Source organism: Neopsephotus bourkii, unplaced genomic scaffold (genome assembly GCF_033783945.1).
Source record: "Neopsephotus bourkii isolate Nb327-2 ecotype Australia unplaced genomic scaffold, CSIRO-AGI_Nbou_v1 NB_1663, whole genome shotgun sequence".
Lineage (NCBI taxonomy): Eukaryota > Metazoa > Chordata > Aves > Psittaciformes > Psittacidae > Neopsephotus > Neopsephotus bourkii.
The window spans coordinates 2,928,781-2,945,164 of NW_026902137.1; the positions used below are offsets into that span (position 1 = coordinate 2,928,781).

General features: G+C 38.5%; 1 long non-coding RNA gene across 3 annotated transcripts in view; it reads left to right on the forward strand.

Moving 5' to 3' along the window:
- The window catches only part of LOC133224229 (uncharacterized), a 134,035-nt gene that overhangs the window by 77,023 nt on the left and 40,628 nt on the right, over positions 1 to 16,384 (forward strand). The gene's annotated exons all lie outside the window — the stretch shown is intronic.

Sequence of the window (16,384 nt, forward strand, 5' to 3'; positions counted from 1 at the left end):
TTACAGTAGCATGTATAATATATCCTGTTCTAGGAAACGAGTCATAGATAGCACATGGAGAAAGATTAGCAAATTTAATTGTGAATATTTTAAGTCAAAGCACAATGTTTTATTTAAGAAAGTTTCTGTACTAACAAAGAGCTGCAGCCAAAAGTGCTTTCATGTATCATGTGCCAACTTGACATGTTCACTGAAATCTGTTCTGTGAGTAGAAAACCGGTTGCAGGATCATTTGGGTTATGTTATCTGAAGGAGGAACTCCATTCTCTACTGCACCACATTCTTCTCCAGCCCTGCCCCCAATTCCAGCTTCTGGTGTAGACTATTCAGTAACAACACTGACAAAAAAACCCACCTCATTAAGATGTCATGTTTTGTCAGGTTGTCAAACCTTGCCCTTTGTCTGCTTCTAAAGATGGAGAGTTTTGTGGGAGAACTTTAGGTGACCATACTCCCAGCTAATAAGAACGCATAATGGATACTAAAGGCAGGGTAAGAACTTAGAAGTTCCTTTTCCCCAAGTTTTACAGAGATCACAGCTGTCTGTGGAGACTTAAATCGCTTTTGTTTTGCACAGTTTGTGCAAATGACAAGTTTTTGTGATACCAAGTTGAAACATCAGAAACATTAATCATGCCCTATCTCTAAAACCCAGTTAGAAGAGCCAAGATTTCAATAGATTTCTAAGGTTTGTACCCGGTGATGTTCATCTGGATGTAGCTGCAAGTAGTTGGCTCAGGTGTTGTCAATATTCAAATGCTGAAAACAGGACTGTGAAAGTACCTTGTGGATTTTAGTTCTGCGAATTTTAGTTTCACTGCAGTCGCCAGTGTTCTCATAACTAATACACTGGGTTGGAAATAGATCCTATGGGAATTCCTGAACTTACCATCATATTGAAGTTCACACCTGACCGAGGAAAGTCAGCACTTGGTTATCTGTGAGGATGATTAGCTGCACCAACCTGAGTATTTCTGTCATTTGCTTTGCTGGACTAAGGGGTTGTTACCCAAGCCTCAGCAGAGTCACAGGCTTCATAGGTCTATAGCTGCTGCTGTCTTGAGAAAAAATAGAATCATAGAATCAACTAATTTTGAAAAGACTTTTAAGATCGTCATGACAAAACATCTCTGAAAAAAAGAATGGCTTTGAAGTTATTTCCATACCTTACATAAGTAGAAATGTTTTTCGAATCAGTACGTTCTACATACTGCATGTTGATTTGATTGGATACAGGATTAATTTTGATAAAGGCTTATGATTGCATTTTAACTTACCTGAAAAGGAAAAAAATATAGAGATTTATTGTGCAACTACTGTTGAAGAGAACCCTTCACAGCAGTGAGTAGGAAGTACTGGTTATATGTTGTTGGTGTGACAAGTAACAAATACCACAAGTCTGAATTCTGATGACAAATTTTATTTTCTTCAGTACACTTTTTTCTTTTTTTAACAGTGACGTAAAACAATCATAGTAACAACAAGTTTAAAATGAGAAGCATGTAACTATCGTATATTTTGTACCATACATTTTTTACTGTACAAAAGCTCGTGTTGTGATTGAACCACATTTCCCTATAAAATACTGTTTTACTTTTTAAAATGCTGTTTTGGAGGCCTCTTCTCCATTGCACTAGGTTTTCTTTCATGTGCTGTTTAATCTCTGGAAAGCCAGGGAGACCGTATCAGCACTGATAACTGAGTGCTGTGCGAACAAAAGGAGTAATAAAAATATATTCTGAAATTAGCTGTGAGGGTTCAGAAATTAAGAAGGGTAAGGGTTTGGTCAAATGACATAATGTAAGCTTCGAAAGAAGGTAAGACATAGGCTCTACAGGGAGAAAGAGACTCTCATTAAAAGGAATTAATACTTCTGGGCCTGATTCTTATTTACATTGATTATCGAGTTGTTTGTGTCACATATTCCCTAATGTGATAGCTATTTATTTAATAAATAGAGCACTCAGAAGAATGCTGGTTAAGCAAACAGCAACAAATAGATTTTAAAACTTCAGGGCCTATAATGTCTGGGTATCGATCAGTGTTGGTGATGCCAACGTGATGCAAAACGGTTGTGTGTATCTACATAATGATTATACTTTAATTTGGTTGAAACATGAAATAAAAGTAGCAGCTATTAAAGCAGCTGGTGTAGATTGGAATCCAAGAGATCCAATTCCTATTATTTTACAGCTGTTCCTTTAAAATTGTTTCAGTTTTGTAGGTTCCTTTTTCTGTCTCAGTTTCAGCACCTCTAGGGTAGATGGGTACTTTGCAAAAATCCTGAGAGTCCTGGACAAGATGTGTGGAGTGAATCCTTCGCTTTATACCTTCTAATCGTCCCACCTCCACCACACTCCTTCCTGCCCTTGTGTAGGAGCAGCCCCAGAGTGCTGCAGGAGCCAGCTACACTCTCCACACAATCAGAATTCCCCTGTGCCAGGACACTTCCTGGTTCTTAGGGCCACCCAAGCAGCTTAAGGAAGACAATCAGCAGATTTACCCTGTTGCTGGGTGTAAATACTGTATATTTGAGACCCTGTAATTGACTGAAGGGAGGATATATCTTAGAGATGAGGTCAAGGCTGAGGGAGTCCTGGAATGTGGAGCAGCTGAAACAGATGATGTTAAGAAAAGTAAGCTCAGATTCCGTATTTTATATTTGAAACCCCTGGACTGCCATTTCAATTAGGAACATAATCTTGGTTTTGTTTAGTGCTTCTCTGCCCCTTGTATCCCTACTTTATAAATACACTCATGATTGTGTAGCAATCAGACTCTAGCAGTAATTCCACAGCATTAAACCTTCATCATACAGGTGACTACACAAAATAGTTACGAGTTACAAAGAAGTTCCAGATGTGCTTAAATAAGGCTGGTTACTGACAGAAACCACTTTAAAAGCTAAACCTTCTAGGCTATATTTACTCTAGTAATAAGGCCTGTATTTAAAAGGTATGGTAGGATTTCAGCAGCAGTGGAGAATGTTTTGGCATTGATACCTTCACAGCAGGCCAGGAGGAAAGCCTGATCAATACACATATGATAATAAGTAAAAGCAATCAATCTATTTGTTACATTTATAAACCATTCCTATCTCTTCTCCCACTCTCTTGCTTCATTCTTAATCACAATGTTCTTTAGTGTTGCTGAAAAAACAGATCATATTAAGCTGCAAACACTAACAGCTCACTGCATCATTCTCACAAATCAAGCAGCTGAATAGATGGTAGTTGATGTTTGAAAAAATGTGCTGAAAGCAAGAAGACCTTATCTTCTGATTATTATTTGTTACTTTTTGCTTGGGATCTATAGCCAAAAAGCTGAAGTTAATCTTGTCTCCCTTCCTGTCACAGACAGCCCTATTTGAAGCCCTTTGATGTCAGAGCAAAGAATCCCATTTTTAATGGCCTTTGAACCAGACCTAGTAAAAATGGCAACTGAGCATTTTGTAGGGGTTGCAGTTGAGTAATTTGCTTAAAGGAGGAGAGTTCTGTTACCTATTTCTGTTTTCCCATTCTTTTTATGATTTTTAATATTTGTACACCATTAAAAGTAATGTAGGTACTTGGCAAACAGTGAAGCGGTTCGGTGCTTCTGCCCTGACCACATTGTAGTTTACTTAGATAAAAGCAGAGTAAAGAAGGAGCTGTATGGCTGTTTTTCAGCCTTCATAGCAGCAGAGCACACAAATTTAATGATTCCTGCTTGGTTCAGCTATTGTGAAATTTAGGAAGGAGTTTGCATAAGATAACATATCCTGCTGTTGTAATATACTGAAGACAGGGCTCAGATCTGTGGATAAGGAATGCTGCAAAAATCCTAAGTGTTATTATCACTATACACCACTCTCCCCAGGGTCTGAACCTGACCTCGCTTACTGGATCCAAACAATCTCTGTGGCAGGATTTTACAGGAAGAGAATTTTCTATAATTATTACATAAAACAGTTCTTTTCCTCAACATTTATTCAGGTTTGGGCATGTTACTGAACAAAAAGAATTTCATATCAAAATATGATCAATCTCAACTCTTCTTGTGTTTGGGGTGGCTGTCTTGCCAGAAGAACAGCATGTTTAAAAATGAGTAAGACAGAGGTACAGACCACTTGGGATGGACAGGTTGTTTCCGGAGGTGCACTTGCAGGAGGAAGAAAACATGACCACTAGAGCAAAAGCAGTTTGGGCAGAAACCATTGTGGAGGGTGATGAGAAGAGGGAGAGAGTAGTGTGCACATAAGAGGGTTTGGGTTCTGGCTTGGTTTTCCTTCCTCAGCAGCCTAGTAGAGAGCTTGTGGTCGGTTGTTTCTAGCATGAGTGGCTGGGGAAGTCTGTAGTCCTCAGAGGAAAGGAAGGTATAACGATAAGGTGAGGGGGGTGGCTAGAGACCAGGTTGTGTTCTGAAGACTATGGCTGGCCCTCAGGCTATTATACAAAAAGTTAAATTCATGTGCTTCTCTGACAGCACTTCCTTGAGAGCTGCCCTTCTTGGAATGTGCCGAGCTGAAGCCTGCCTGGATGCCTTTGAAGAGCACATTGTTTGCATTTGTTGGAAAGCCAAAGGACCAGAAACCTTGAATTAGCTGTCCTGTCTGGAGCAGGATCTGCAGGGAGGGATCCACTGGACTACTGGGGAGGTGAGTGTCTGCCATTGCCACTGCTGCGGTCTGTGGAGCTGGATGAAGCAACAACACAAAGTGTATTGAGGCACTGCAGTGATGCTGCTTTTTACAGCTCATGCTGGTCAGAGATGTAGCAGCTTGGGTGAAATAGAAGCCTAAATCTTGTGTTGCAAATCATACGTTGTTTCGTAGCCCTTCTGGCTCTGAAGGAAGCTTTACAACATCTGGATTTTAATTAAGAGCATAGATTTTGCAGAAATGGTTGGCCTCTTTTTGTGGTGACAATTCCTGTTTGCCTAGTTAAGCAATTTGGGGGCTTTTTTCTTAGTCTGCCTTTGTGATGTGGCATACAGGTGATTGCAGGAGTTTAAAACACCTCTGTTGGACCACTGATATGCAGGAACATCTTTTTACACATCTGTAGATAAGTGTCTTCTACCATCCCCTTGTGTTACATAAGAAGGGTGGTCTGGAACAAAGCTTAATAAAATGTGCAGTGACAAAAAATGTGCACATTGAGTAACAAAAATCTAATTTATTTTGTATGATGTGCCCAGACTGACAAGACTGTTAATGTTCATGCAGCAGTCAGTATACTGTGTGCTAATAATTTATTCAGCTAAATGGAAACCAAACAGGCTGGTCATAAATTGCATTTATTTTGTGGAAAATGTCCTCTTGAAATTTGTACTTAACATCAGTAAGAGCTTAATGTTTCTGGTGCTGCCTTGTAGCATACTATAAATGAAAGTTATGCTGCAGTTACTAGGTACTAATAAATTTATTGTCTTCTCATTGCAACTTCTTGGTAAATCCAAATTTAAAGACAAGTACAGGTCTGACCATTTCTTCTTCTGGAAGATCCACAGCTGAGACTCATCAGTCTAGCAACAAACGTGACACCATGTTTGAATATATAACCTTTCCTCTCCCCAAGTAACTTATCTCCCACTAAGAAAAGACTTTCAGAGAGAAATAAACAAGTGTCTGCCCTTGTGAACTAGTAAAGGGAAAATAAAATGAAAAATGAACCTTTATTATTTAAACAGTGTGACATGACAAACTGCAAGTGCTGCTCACACCTAGCCCTCTGAGAGCAGCTGCTTTGTTGATAAGCTTTGACTGAACCTGAACCTTTACTTACTGAACCTAGCTTTGTGAATACATTACATATTGCAGTGGCGTAATATTGTAGTCCTCCAGATTTTCTTCAGACCATTTGTTGGGATGAAATCATCAAACACAAGGCCAAGTTAGGCATCGGTGTTGTGAGTGATCTGACTTCAGTCCTCTGGGAGTATTTAAGTTAGTGTAGAAGTTGAGTAATTTAAATCATTCTAATACCTAGAAAGACTGTGTGCACGGGCATCAGGAGGCTGTGTCATGAAATCTGGGATAATAATTGCAGACCATCTGTGTGGGTTGTGTAGTCAGGAACTGGTGCAGTTTTAAGTAAGTGACACTAAGGAAGCTCTTGCATTTCCCAAGTGTATGTGCTGTGCTTTAACCTTTTCTGCAGTGCATATAGGGCACACTGCTAATTTTGTGCATTCTAAAAATCCATGCAGGTATGAGTTATGGGCCTAGCACATCTTATGGCAAAGGGATAATTGCCATTTGGATCCAGATTACCAGGTTGTTTTCATCTTGGGATGATGTTGGTAAATAACAGATAGCACAGATATCCCATGTGGTCATCATTATGAAATCCATGTCTGTGGCTATGTCATGTCTATCTGATTTGTTGGAAGAACAAGAGTTGGCAATATCCTTCTTGATGGTTCAAAAGGAACAGTTCTTTCCAGAAGAGGCTTAAGTCTGCAAAGCAAACATACTGAGTTATAAGATGAGCATAAGACTAATGTAACCTGGGAATTCTTAATCTATTTATCCATTCTCATTAATATGATTGTACTTATTATGGAGGGTCTTGACTTCACATTCAGTTTAATAACTCAAGTCTGGGAATTGCAGTACTTCAGACATGGCAGGAGTTCTATATATTTTATACATTTAAGCACATACATTACTTTCTCTGTAATGTATGTATATCTTTCCTCAGGATAGGAAGAGAGGGAGAAGAAGAGGAAGTGCACCATAAAACCTGCATCTAAGTTTTGAATACAGCTGATGTACCTTCTCCCTTTCTCACATTTTCCACAATGCATTTCACCCTACCTTTTTAGGGCTGTGAAGCAAGTGCTTGTAAATAAGATTATAAGAAAAGAGTGCGTACCAAAAGAATGTTATCCACTAGTTTCGGAGGAAGAATACTGCAGCATTAGCCAAAATAGAACAGGGAAGGTAACAGTGTTTTGTGGAAAAATAGGAAAGATAATGGGGGAAAACAATATGCAAAAGAAAGGGAAAAGAGAAAGTAAATTAATTTGGTTTTCACAGAAGTGTCTTTTCTATAGAAAGACAACAAAGGAAAAAGCAGACGAAATAAAGAAAAAATTAAAAAATACAATAGGAGGCTTAATGAGGAAGTAGAGAAAAGGTATAAAGAAACAGGGTAGAGGAAGAACAAAAGATGCTAATCTTTTTCCAAGGGTCAAGTATATCCCTCTAACAGCATGGCTAGGATTTTGCTTCTGCTTTTTGCCTCCAAGTGCTTCTCTAAAGCAAATAGCTCACCAGGCACCAGGCTGTTTAGATTACTTGATGTCATTTGAGCTTCCTAGCTATTACACTATTTCGCGGACGAAAATTCTTCAGCTGCAAACATTTTCAGGCCCCAGTTGTGTTGTTCAGAGCATGGAAAAAAGAGATAATCTCAGATGATTTCTTAGTACAGTGTTAATTTTCATATGCATTGTGGTGAGCATTGAAAAGATTATTGAGGCAAACTAGAGCACAAGGCAAGTTCAAAAAGCTGTTTTATTGACTGAAGGACTTGATGAGGGAGGGAATGAAGAAGGACTGGAATTTGTACAACTCTGTTAATAGTCTGGCTGCATTCCTTTGTCAGTATTTTTACTGAGTTTCACTTCCAAAGAAACAATGATGCTTCAAGCTGTTCTGTGAAATCTTGATGTACCTTGCTGAGCTAATGAGCCAGAATGCATCACAGCTGCTAGCAAGATTTGCGTGTGTGTACACACATTTGTGATTGTACTTCTGTCACTCTTGAAGTGAAATTCTTTCCATGCCTTTTGAGTTTGGAATAAAAGCCTTCCACACGTTAGAAGGGCCATAATGAAATCTGTTATCCCTGGCTCTGAAATAATTTATTGTTGTTTTAACATTACCCTTCCCTTCTCTTACTTTTTTCCCCTCCCCATTTCTCTCTTGCTCTCCACCTTTCTCTCTTCCTCCAGGATATTTTATCTTTTCTCGGGCTAGAAATAGAGAACTAAGAGTCAGACATTTTGCTTTTGATATCTAATTTTTCAAGCAAAGATTGTCTATACCAGTTAAACTTGTAGTGACTGTCTGTCCTAACAATGTACAATGGAAGAGGACACAGGACTCTCATTCATTTTGTGATGAGTCAGAATCTAGGGGCAAGGATTTTATATGTCCATCATTGTTATAATAGTGATGGGCAGAAATTCACTGTCTTACTATAAGGTAGCTGCCAAAAGGATGATGTGGATTGTTATAGGCTCCAGGTAAATAGCATAAAATATGAACTGAGTAATCACTGTGAGGTTTTCACTGAATAGTTCTTCACTGAATCTAATAGGTATCTGATCAGATAGAGATTTGTTTGGATAGCTCCATTTGTTTTCAGTTATTCAGTGAAAAGATGCATGAGTTACTAACAGATTGTAATTATTGCTGTAGTTGCTTCAAATAGTTTATATTTGGAGTTATCAAAGTGCACTGGAATCTTAAAATCTGCAGAATATAATAAAAATGCTAAAAAGGGTTGTCATTGAGAGTAAGGAGATGTGAGCAAGTCAATGCAGTTGTACTGCTGGAAAGTGGCCACCCAAGAAGCTCTGGCAGAGAAAGTAAAGTACCAATAGCATTATTAATCTACTGAGTTTTACTGCAAGTAAAATAAGTAGGGAAAGCAAGACGAAAGAGAAGTAATGAGGCAGCAAGAGAATGTAGCAAATTTACAGGTATCAAAGGTATTATGTTTGTGGTTCTGTTACCAACCTGTAAGTATATCCAGGGTCAGCAGCTATGCCAGATGTCCAGATATTGCAGTTCACAGTGGGATAAAGAGCATAACACTCTTCAGGCTCAGTAGGCTTCTCATATGTAGCAAATCCCCCATGATTGTTCATTACAACAATCAGAAGCCATTTTTCATGGGTCTGGCAGCAAGGGGGCTGGATGCTGAGTTAACTGAATGTATTTCTTCTGCTCTGCAGAGTGCTGGTACTGTGGCACTGTGCTCTTGTTACTTCTTATGAATTTTTCAAAAAATTTAAGTAATTTTCTTGATAATCTGGATATAAAAGAATAGATTTTTTTTATATTTTCCCCCCAGACAGATGTTCCTGTAATTTCAAAGTGTCTCAACCCATTGAGATTGTAATTCATGACAGTTTTGGGTCACACTTGAATTGTTATAAAACCCCACTTCTTTTCCACAACTTGAGGCAATGCCACATCAGGCAGTGGAAATCTCCATTGTACTTTCTGCATGTGTTCACATCAATGCTTTGGCAGAACATGTTCAGCTTTAATTAAGGGATATGCTTTATGCATAAAGAAAAGTCTCCTCTAAGTCTGTGGTTCAGATTTAGTTGCCAGTTTTCAGTGAAAACTTTTATTCACTGTTTTATTTTGTTGCACTTGCTTTCCTGACACTGACCATGACTTCACAGCTAAATAGTGAGAAGTATAAAGTTTTCAATATATGCTTTTCAGTTTTTATTTTTTTTATTTTATTTCAGTGTTTGGTTTGTAGCAACAACTTAAAGGGCTAAACCAGAAGAAGGATTTTATTGCTATGTACACTGCATGGGCATCAGAAGCGGTTCCTGTCTCCTCCACTGGTTGTCCCTGGTTATAACAGTAGGTTTGCACATTTGGAAAACTGAAGGCAGTGATAGGTCAGATAATTAGGAAAGATTGGCTAGGAAAGGAAAATACTGTGAAACACCTTTGCCTGACATAAGATAGAATAAATAATTGACAGTAACTTTTTTTATCCAGACCGTATTCAATATGAGCTGTCTCTAGCAGTCCCTCTTTATTGCACAAAGCATGATTAAGCCAATTGCAATTAAATCCAGAAACTGATCTGTCCACTAGAAAATACAGTCCTTCCAGGACATGGCCCAGGCTATTCTACATTACGTGATACGGGAGAGTATGGAGAGCAAAACTAACACACTAGTGGTTTCAGATCCTACTATAGATATATTAGGGCTCCTATAGATAGGTTAAGCAAGGATGCAGATTCCAAGCAAAAGGCACAAGTAAATACAGTATCTGGGGCAATACCTGCAACACAGAAGACTAAGAAAAAATTGTGGGGAAAAAAAACCCCATATATTTTTAAATGAACAGGTGAGATTTATCAACAAAGTCATATGTAGCTAAAATTTCCTAGAAACATGAAAAGCAGAATTGGAAAAATTTGCTGGGAAAAAGAATAAAAACAGATCATCAGGAAAATTGAAACTTAAATCCATTAGCTGTCAGAGAACAGTCGTTCACTGTTTGATTGCTCAGAAGCAGAGGAGGACAGTCTGCTTTCCTTTGGTGCTTCAGTTTCTTTCCTCTTCATAAAAATCTGTTGCTTAGTTTGAAAATTCCCATCTGTTTTATACTTCATGAGTATTTTAAGCTTCAGCTCTAAGTGCTGTTAAGACATAATTTGCTGCTCAGAGTATGGTTTATAATGGGGATCATGTACTCCCTTCTTGAACTGGGAACTGAAGCCAGGACTCCCTATCTTGTGAAGTAGCTCAGAAGTTAGTGACAAACTGAGTCTCATCATCTGCAAGCTGTGCTGTCAATGGTGACAGGCTGCGGGTCACTACTGGCTATGGTGTTAGCTTAGAAGGACGAGGAATGTGCTGGGAATCCAGAGGTACCAACCACTAGAGGTTGGCTTTGGCATAACAGACTTCTATATTTTAATTTGTTGTTTTAACTTGTCTCTTCAGAATTTGTTTGTTTTCAAAATCTTCCTTCCCTTTCCCCAAAGTAAATTAAACCGAAGCAAGCATCCTGTTTAAAAAGTAAATAAATAAACAAACCCCCCTAGCTATGTAATCAAATCTCAAGTGTGTTGCTTATGCAAGTGATCTGAACTGCGCACAGAGAATCCGGAGTGCTGGGATTTTATCTCCTTAAGAACTAGGTTTTGTTTTTTAAAAGATCCTTTCTTTGCTTGTTTGAGACACAGCTGACAAAAATTGCTTTACAGATACGGTGCCTTTTGAGGTGTATTTTCTGAACTTCCCCCAACACTGCAATTTCCTTCTGTCTCTGGGGTGTCGAACTCGCCATTGGCTTTTTCTCCTTTCTTTTTGTTTCTCGGGATTACTGAGAACCTCATGGGTCTGCAAAGCATGTCCAGGTTGCTTTAGCATTCAGAAACTGAAGATACAGCAATACATGAAGCTGAACCAAACCGTTTAGATTTAATTCTGATAGTATCTTCCGTTATGATTTAGGAAGTCACCATCTCTTTCTGGTGGTATTTTATAAGCTGGGCAAGCAGTGTTCCTCAGACCTGTTTACTTAGGTTATACACCGTTTGAGACAAATTCTCTTCATCTTTTGTGTGAATACTGCCTCAGTGTTGCATTTTGACTCTAAGTACAACTGAAATGTAAAATAAGTAGTGGTAAGTCCCTCTAGCAAGCTCCAGCTTTGATTCTTAACTACCACTGGAGATACACTTACTATTCCCCGTATTAAAGAACTGTATCTTAAGGAAGCTGAAAAGTTGAAATAATCTGCAGCTTGGATAAGCTTTAGTATTTTGTTTCAGTGATATTTTGAAAGCTGAATGTTTTGTCTGAGATGGATGTTTGGAGTTAAAATTCAGTGGTCTTACAGAATAAAGGCCCTGTATTTAGGGCATTTGTAATGTACAGTTGTTTTATTTTCTTCTTATTTTTTGTGTGCTGGCTGTGCTTACATTTTATGCCCAGATGGTTTTCTTTAAGATTTTAGTATAACTTAGCTGTTACATTTTGCACCAGTGTTGTTTTCTTGATTTATGCCTCTGTGTTTGAACAGTTTGAAAACTTCATGAGGGTACCAAATGGGGAAACTGCTTTTTTAGTACTGTGGATGGCTCTTCTCTGTCAACAGAAAACTGGAAACTTGTAGTTCGTGTGGGGATTGTTGACAGTATCATAGTTATGTCATGCAGGGTTTTTTAAATTTATCCTTTACAGAAGCCTAAAGCCTTTACTCCCAATTGAAACAGCGTTCTTTCTTAGCACATTGATAGCTCTGAAATTAAGGATTAAGTCAGTAATTTGTATTTTTCATAAGGGATCATATTCTTCCCATGTAATAAAATGCCATAGAAGATGCTAAGATAAAGATGAAATTTATGAGCTGATACATGTGACATGAACTACTCATGGAAGAAAAATCCATTGTTAGAACTAGAAACGCTCATTGAGTAGATAAAAAGCCTACAAATACTGCTGGCTATAAGCATTCTGTATTACCTGAAAGAAAAGGTTGTATATTAAAGAAATATTCATAGACAATTTTGCAATTACTTGGAAATCAGATGTGCAAGTGAGATGTCCTGCATTGTAGCAGATAATTTTATTCTATGAGTAAAAGCACCTGCTTTGCAATGGCAGCCTAAAAGAATAGGATGTCTAGAAGTCCATAATAATGTTAAATTGAACGAGCAATTGAGGATATTCTCAAAACAAAATAATACAGGCTTCCTCCTGCCTGCCCCTAGGGAGGGCTGGAGGGCTTTTGAGATTACTTTGATTTGAAAGCTGAAGTATAATTGTGGATGAAATTATGCAGCTGGCACAAGGAAATGATTTCTTGTCAGTTTTGACTAGGCCACTTGTAAAATGGCTTAGCTGCAATGACTAACAAGTATTTCTGTTCCACTGTTGAACGAAATGGGTCAGTAATATTCACAAACAGAGTTTACATTTTCTCTTGAAATGTGCTATTGCCAGAGTTACACTTCATCCCTGTTTAGGGGAAAGAAGAGTAGAAAAGCATCTCATATTTGTACAAGGGGAGTGTAAAAGAAATTAGGCAGAATACATGACATTTGCTCTAAATGTGCCACCTAAACTGGTGAAGCCAAGGTTACATTGGTAAAGTGAAGATGCTCGCTAGTTACACCTCACCAACACACGGAGATCTTTCCAGGGAGGCAGGACTCTGCAATCCCAGAGGTGAGAGCTATTAATTATTAGTTACAAAGAAAAACACATCCTGTCTGAAAATCTTTTCATATACATTTGTTTGCATCTTGTACCCCCTCAGAGGGTGCTTAGAGGAAAATATTGTGCTAAATGCACTATGTTGGCAAAACATAGTTATAAAATTTGAAAACAGCTGTTTTCTCTACATTCGGAAGAAATGCTCAGTGTTGTGAGCCTGTACTCTACACTCAGAATCACCTTCATCTAAACCATACCAGAACATGCCAACTCTACAAACAACCTGAGGCATGATCAGATCTGCAGCTTTGAGTGGAAGAACAAGTCTTAGTTTCATTGACTACAACATTTATATTTGCCAAGGTCATACAATCCTGTAGACTTGGTAAAGTATAATTTTTTTCTGAATGAATATTATGTCTTGATTAATTTAGTGGAAGAATTTAAATGCTTTTAGTCTGATAAAGAGCTATTCGGATTTCACTGCTTTTAGGATAACTTTATGTGTCTGCTTTCTTGCAGAACAGCCAGTGTTCTCCCACTAAAGAAAGAAAAAAGAAAAAGAAAGGAAAAAAAAAAGGGATAAAGACTTCTATGCTTTAGAACCCTCAGAGCAATTTACTGCTTTCTGTAATTTTTTTGGAGTTGAGTGTGTTTAGTGCAGACTTGTGGTCTGTTTTAAGTTGTGCTTATTTTATGAAGCTTTTCTCTCCCAAATGATGTTAATCCTGCCCACATTGCGTAATTTTGATTTCTCACTTGGGAGAGGAAGGGAAAACACCTGTGAATATGTTTCAGCTCTGTCAGGCTTCTCTTAGGTGCTGCTAATGGCTTCTAATTCTGCCACTCAGTTTTCCAGGAAACAGAGGAAGGACTCTTCTTGGTCTGAGATTGCTGTGGTGCTTCCAGCCTCCTCCTGGAGCTGCTTGTACTGCACAGAGGAAAAGGCTTCACAAGCCTACACTTTTCCAAGTGTATGGGCAATGTTCTTCCTAATTCATGTTCACAGCTTTCCTTTATCTGCTGCTGATCTTCCTCCCATGCCCATTTTTCAGGCTGTTATCTCTGCTGGTTTCAGCGCTTACTCATCAGCTAATCCCCTGAGACTCTTCAATGTTTCATAGCAAGGAAAAGCTCCAGAGCTCTCTTTGAGGCTCTCTGCCCTAAAAATGGAACTTCTCAGCATTAACTCCCTAAATGATGGAAGTTTTTCTACCTGAACTTTGCTCTGCAGCTACATCTAGTTCCTCCTCAGACTCCTATTGCTGTTGCATTCTTGTGCTTCATTTCCTGCCCTGAATTCCTGTACTCCAGAATGACTCCTTCTCTGTTTGGTTGCTTGAGTAAGAGTTGTCTTCTGGCACAGAGCTATTGTTATCCTTCCTCTAGTATTTTTTTCCACAATGCCCCACAGCATAGCTACTTCCCTCATCACCCATTCAGGTTTGGAAATAAAGAACCAACAAATGAATTAAAACGCTACCTGGCTGGGTCCCCCTGCTGCTTTTTCTTCAGTTCTCTTAAGCATGTTAACTTGGCAAGTGAAGATGGACTTGGTGAAGTAGAGATTTTGTGAGTGGAGTAGCAACATTCTTAGCCCTGAAATGTAGTTTTCAAGGATATGCTGGAAGCAGTCTGTTGACACAGCTATTCATTAAATGCTTTGAAATCAGGTTTTTTTATTACCTGTGGAATTTCCAAGGCTTCTAAACAGGGCTTGTTGGCTTAGGTGCATCTCCCTATAGGCATGACTAGACTGAATCAATTTACGTTAAGCCAAATTCATGTGTCTGTTCTGATCTTCCATGTTTCCAGTATTAAGCTGAGTTAAGAGAGTTTGGATAGAGCCGGCTTAGTTCTTCCTGAACCCAAAAGCATGTAGGAATTTCCACCTGGCATGTAAATGCAGAAAACCATCATGTAAATGGTGCCAGGGAAGGTGAGAAATGAACCCATTGCTGAAGAGCTCTGCTAGCAGCCACTGTACTTGCTGTGAGCAGACTAGTTCAAAACAACTTGCTAAGATTTATGTTTATTTTTAGTAGTGAATGTTTTGGCTATCTCCAATGAAACTACTTCATTAAAATACCGAATTATAGATTTTAGAGTAGTAGAATGCATAGAGTGAGACAAAAGCAGAGCAAGCTGTAAACTAAACATGTTCTGCCACTGGTGTCCATATATTAGAAAGACTGTATTTTAAGCAGAAGTCAGGCACTAGTTAAATACCTATTGCATGGAACTGCCTTTTTTGGCTTCCTTTTCAGAAGATGTTTGAAACAAGGCTTGTAGCTTGCCACTGCGTTATCATTTATGTAGATTATGGGAAATAGCTGAAAGATCCATTCATGGGTAATTTAAACATATTCTGTTTTTCAACAAAACTATCTGACACACTTAAAAGATGGAATTCAACATCCAAGTTAGCTGCCTGTTGGAATGCTAGCCCTGAGTCTTCCCAGAAGAATGTAGAATGAATTTAACTTTTCAGAGGGCAAAGATATTTAAAGCAATACAAGCTATATAAAGAGTTTAGGGATAGCCAACAAAATAGTTTTCTGTTGACTCAAGCACTCTTTCTCTTGCTGTCATGCACCATGGGATCAAGGGTGGTGGAAATATGCATGTGAGGAAGCATGAAGAAATGGCATGCACTGTGTATCTTGGTGGCTTTTTTAGACTTGGTCTTACTGTAACATAGTTACTGTTGCTGCAGTCCAATCTGGAATCTTCCCATCAGAAATGCTGTTTTGTGTCCTGACTCCTGAATGTTTCATATCTCATTGTTCTGAAATCTGTCACATCTACAGCTGGGGGGCAAATTAAATCCCATTTAAATTTAGACGGATTTGATGCTATTTTAAAGACCAGATTTGTTTTTTGCTATGTTTTTGGCTTAAGATTTCTATTGATTTCTGAAGCCAGAAACACTGTATAGCAGATGTGGGTAGCCCAGTCATCCGAATGGCTCAAGTGGCTTGGCATGGGATATCTATAGACTAAGACAGATATTTGTTCAAAATGTTTGATCTCAATCTAATTTTGTTTCAGCTGAGCTTAATTAAAAGTTCAATGAACACAGTGCTTCTGGAATTCCTATTCATGCATTATAGATGCTCATATATCATCATATGACTTGATACCTTTTTTTTTTATTCTACTTACACAATAGCAGATCTTCATCTTTCAGCATGTGAACCTCAGCCATATCCTGTAGAAATTCCTGGACATTCAAAGAGGGTCATGATTGGGAATAGTCAGGATGGATTCATTTCTGTCTCTGACGAAATTACTACATCTACAGATGAGGGGATTGCAGTGGATATTGTCTGCCTTAACTTTATAACTTAATCCTGGAGGCATGGACCAACCCCAACATCATGAAATTCAGCAGGGACAAATGCAAGTCCTGCATCAGGGATGGACTGACCTTATTCGATGGGTAACTTGCTGGATAGTAGGTCTT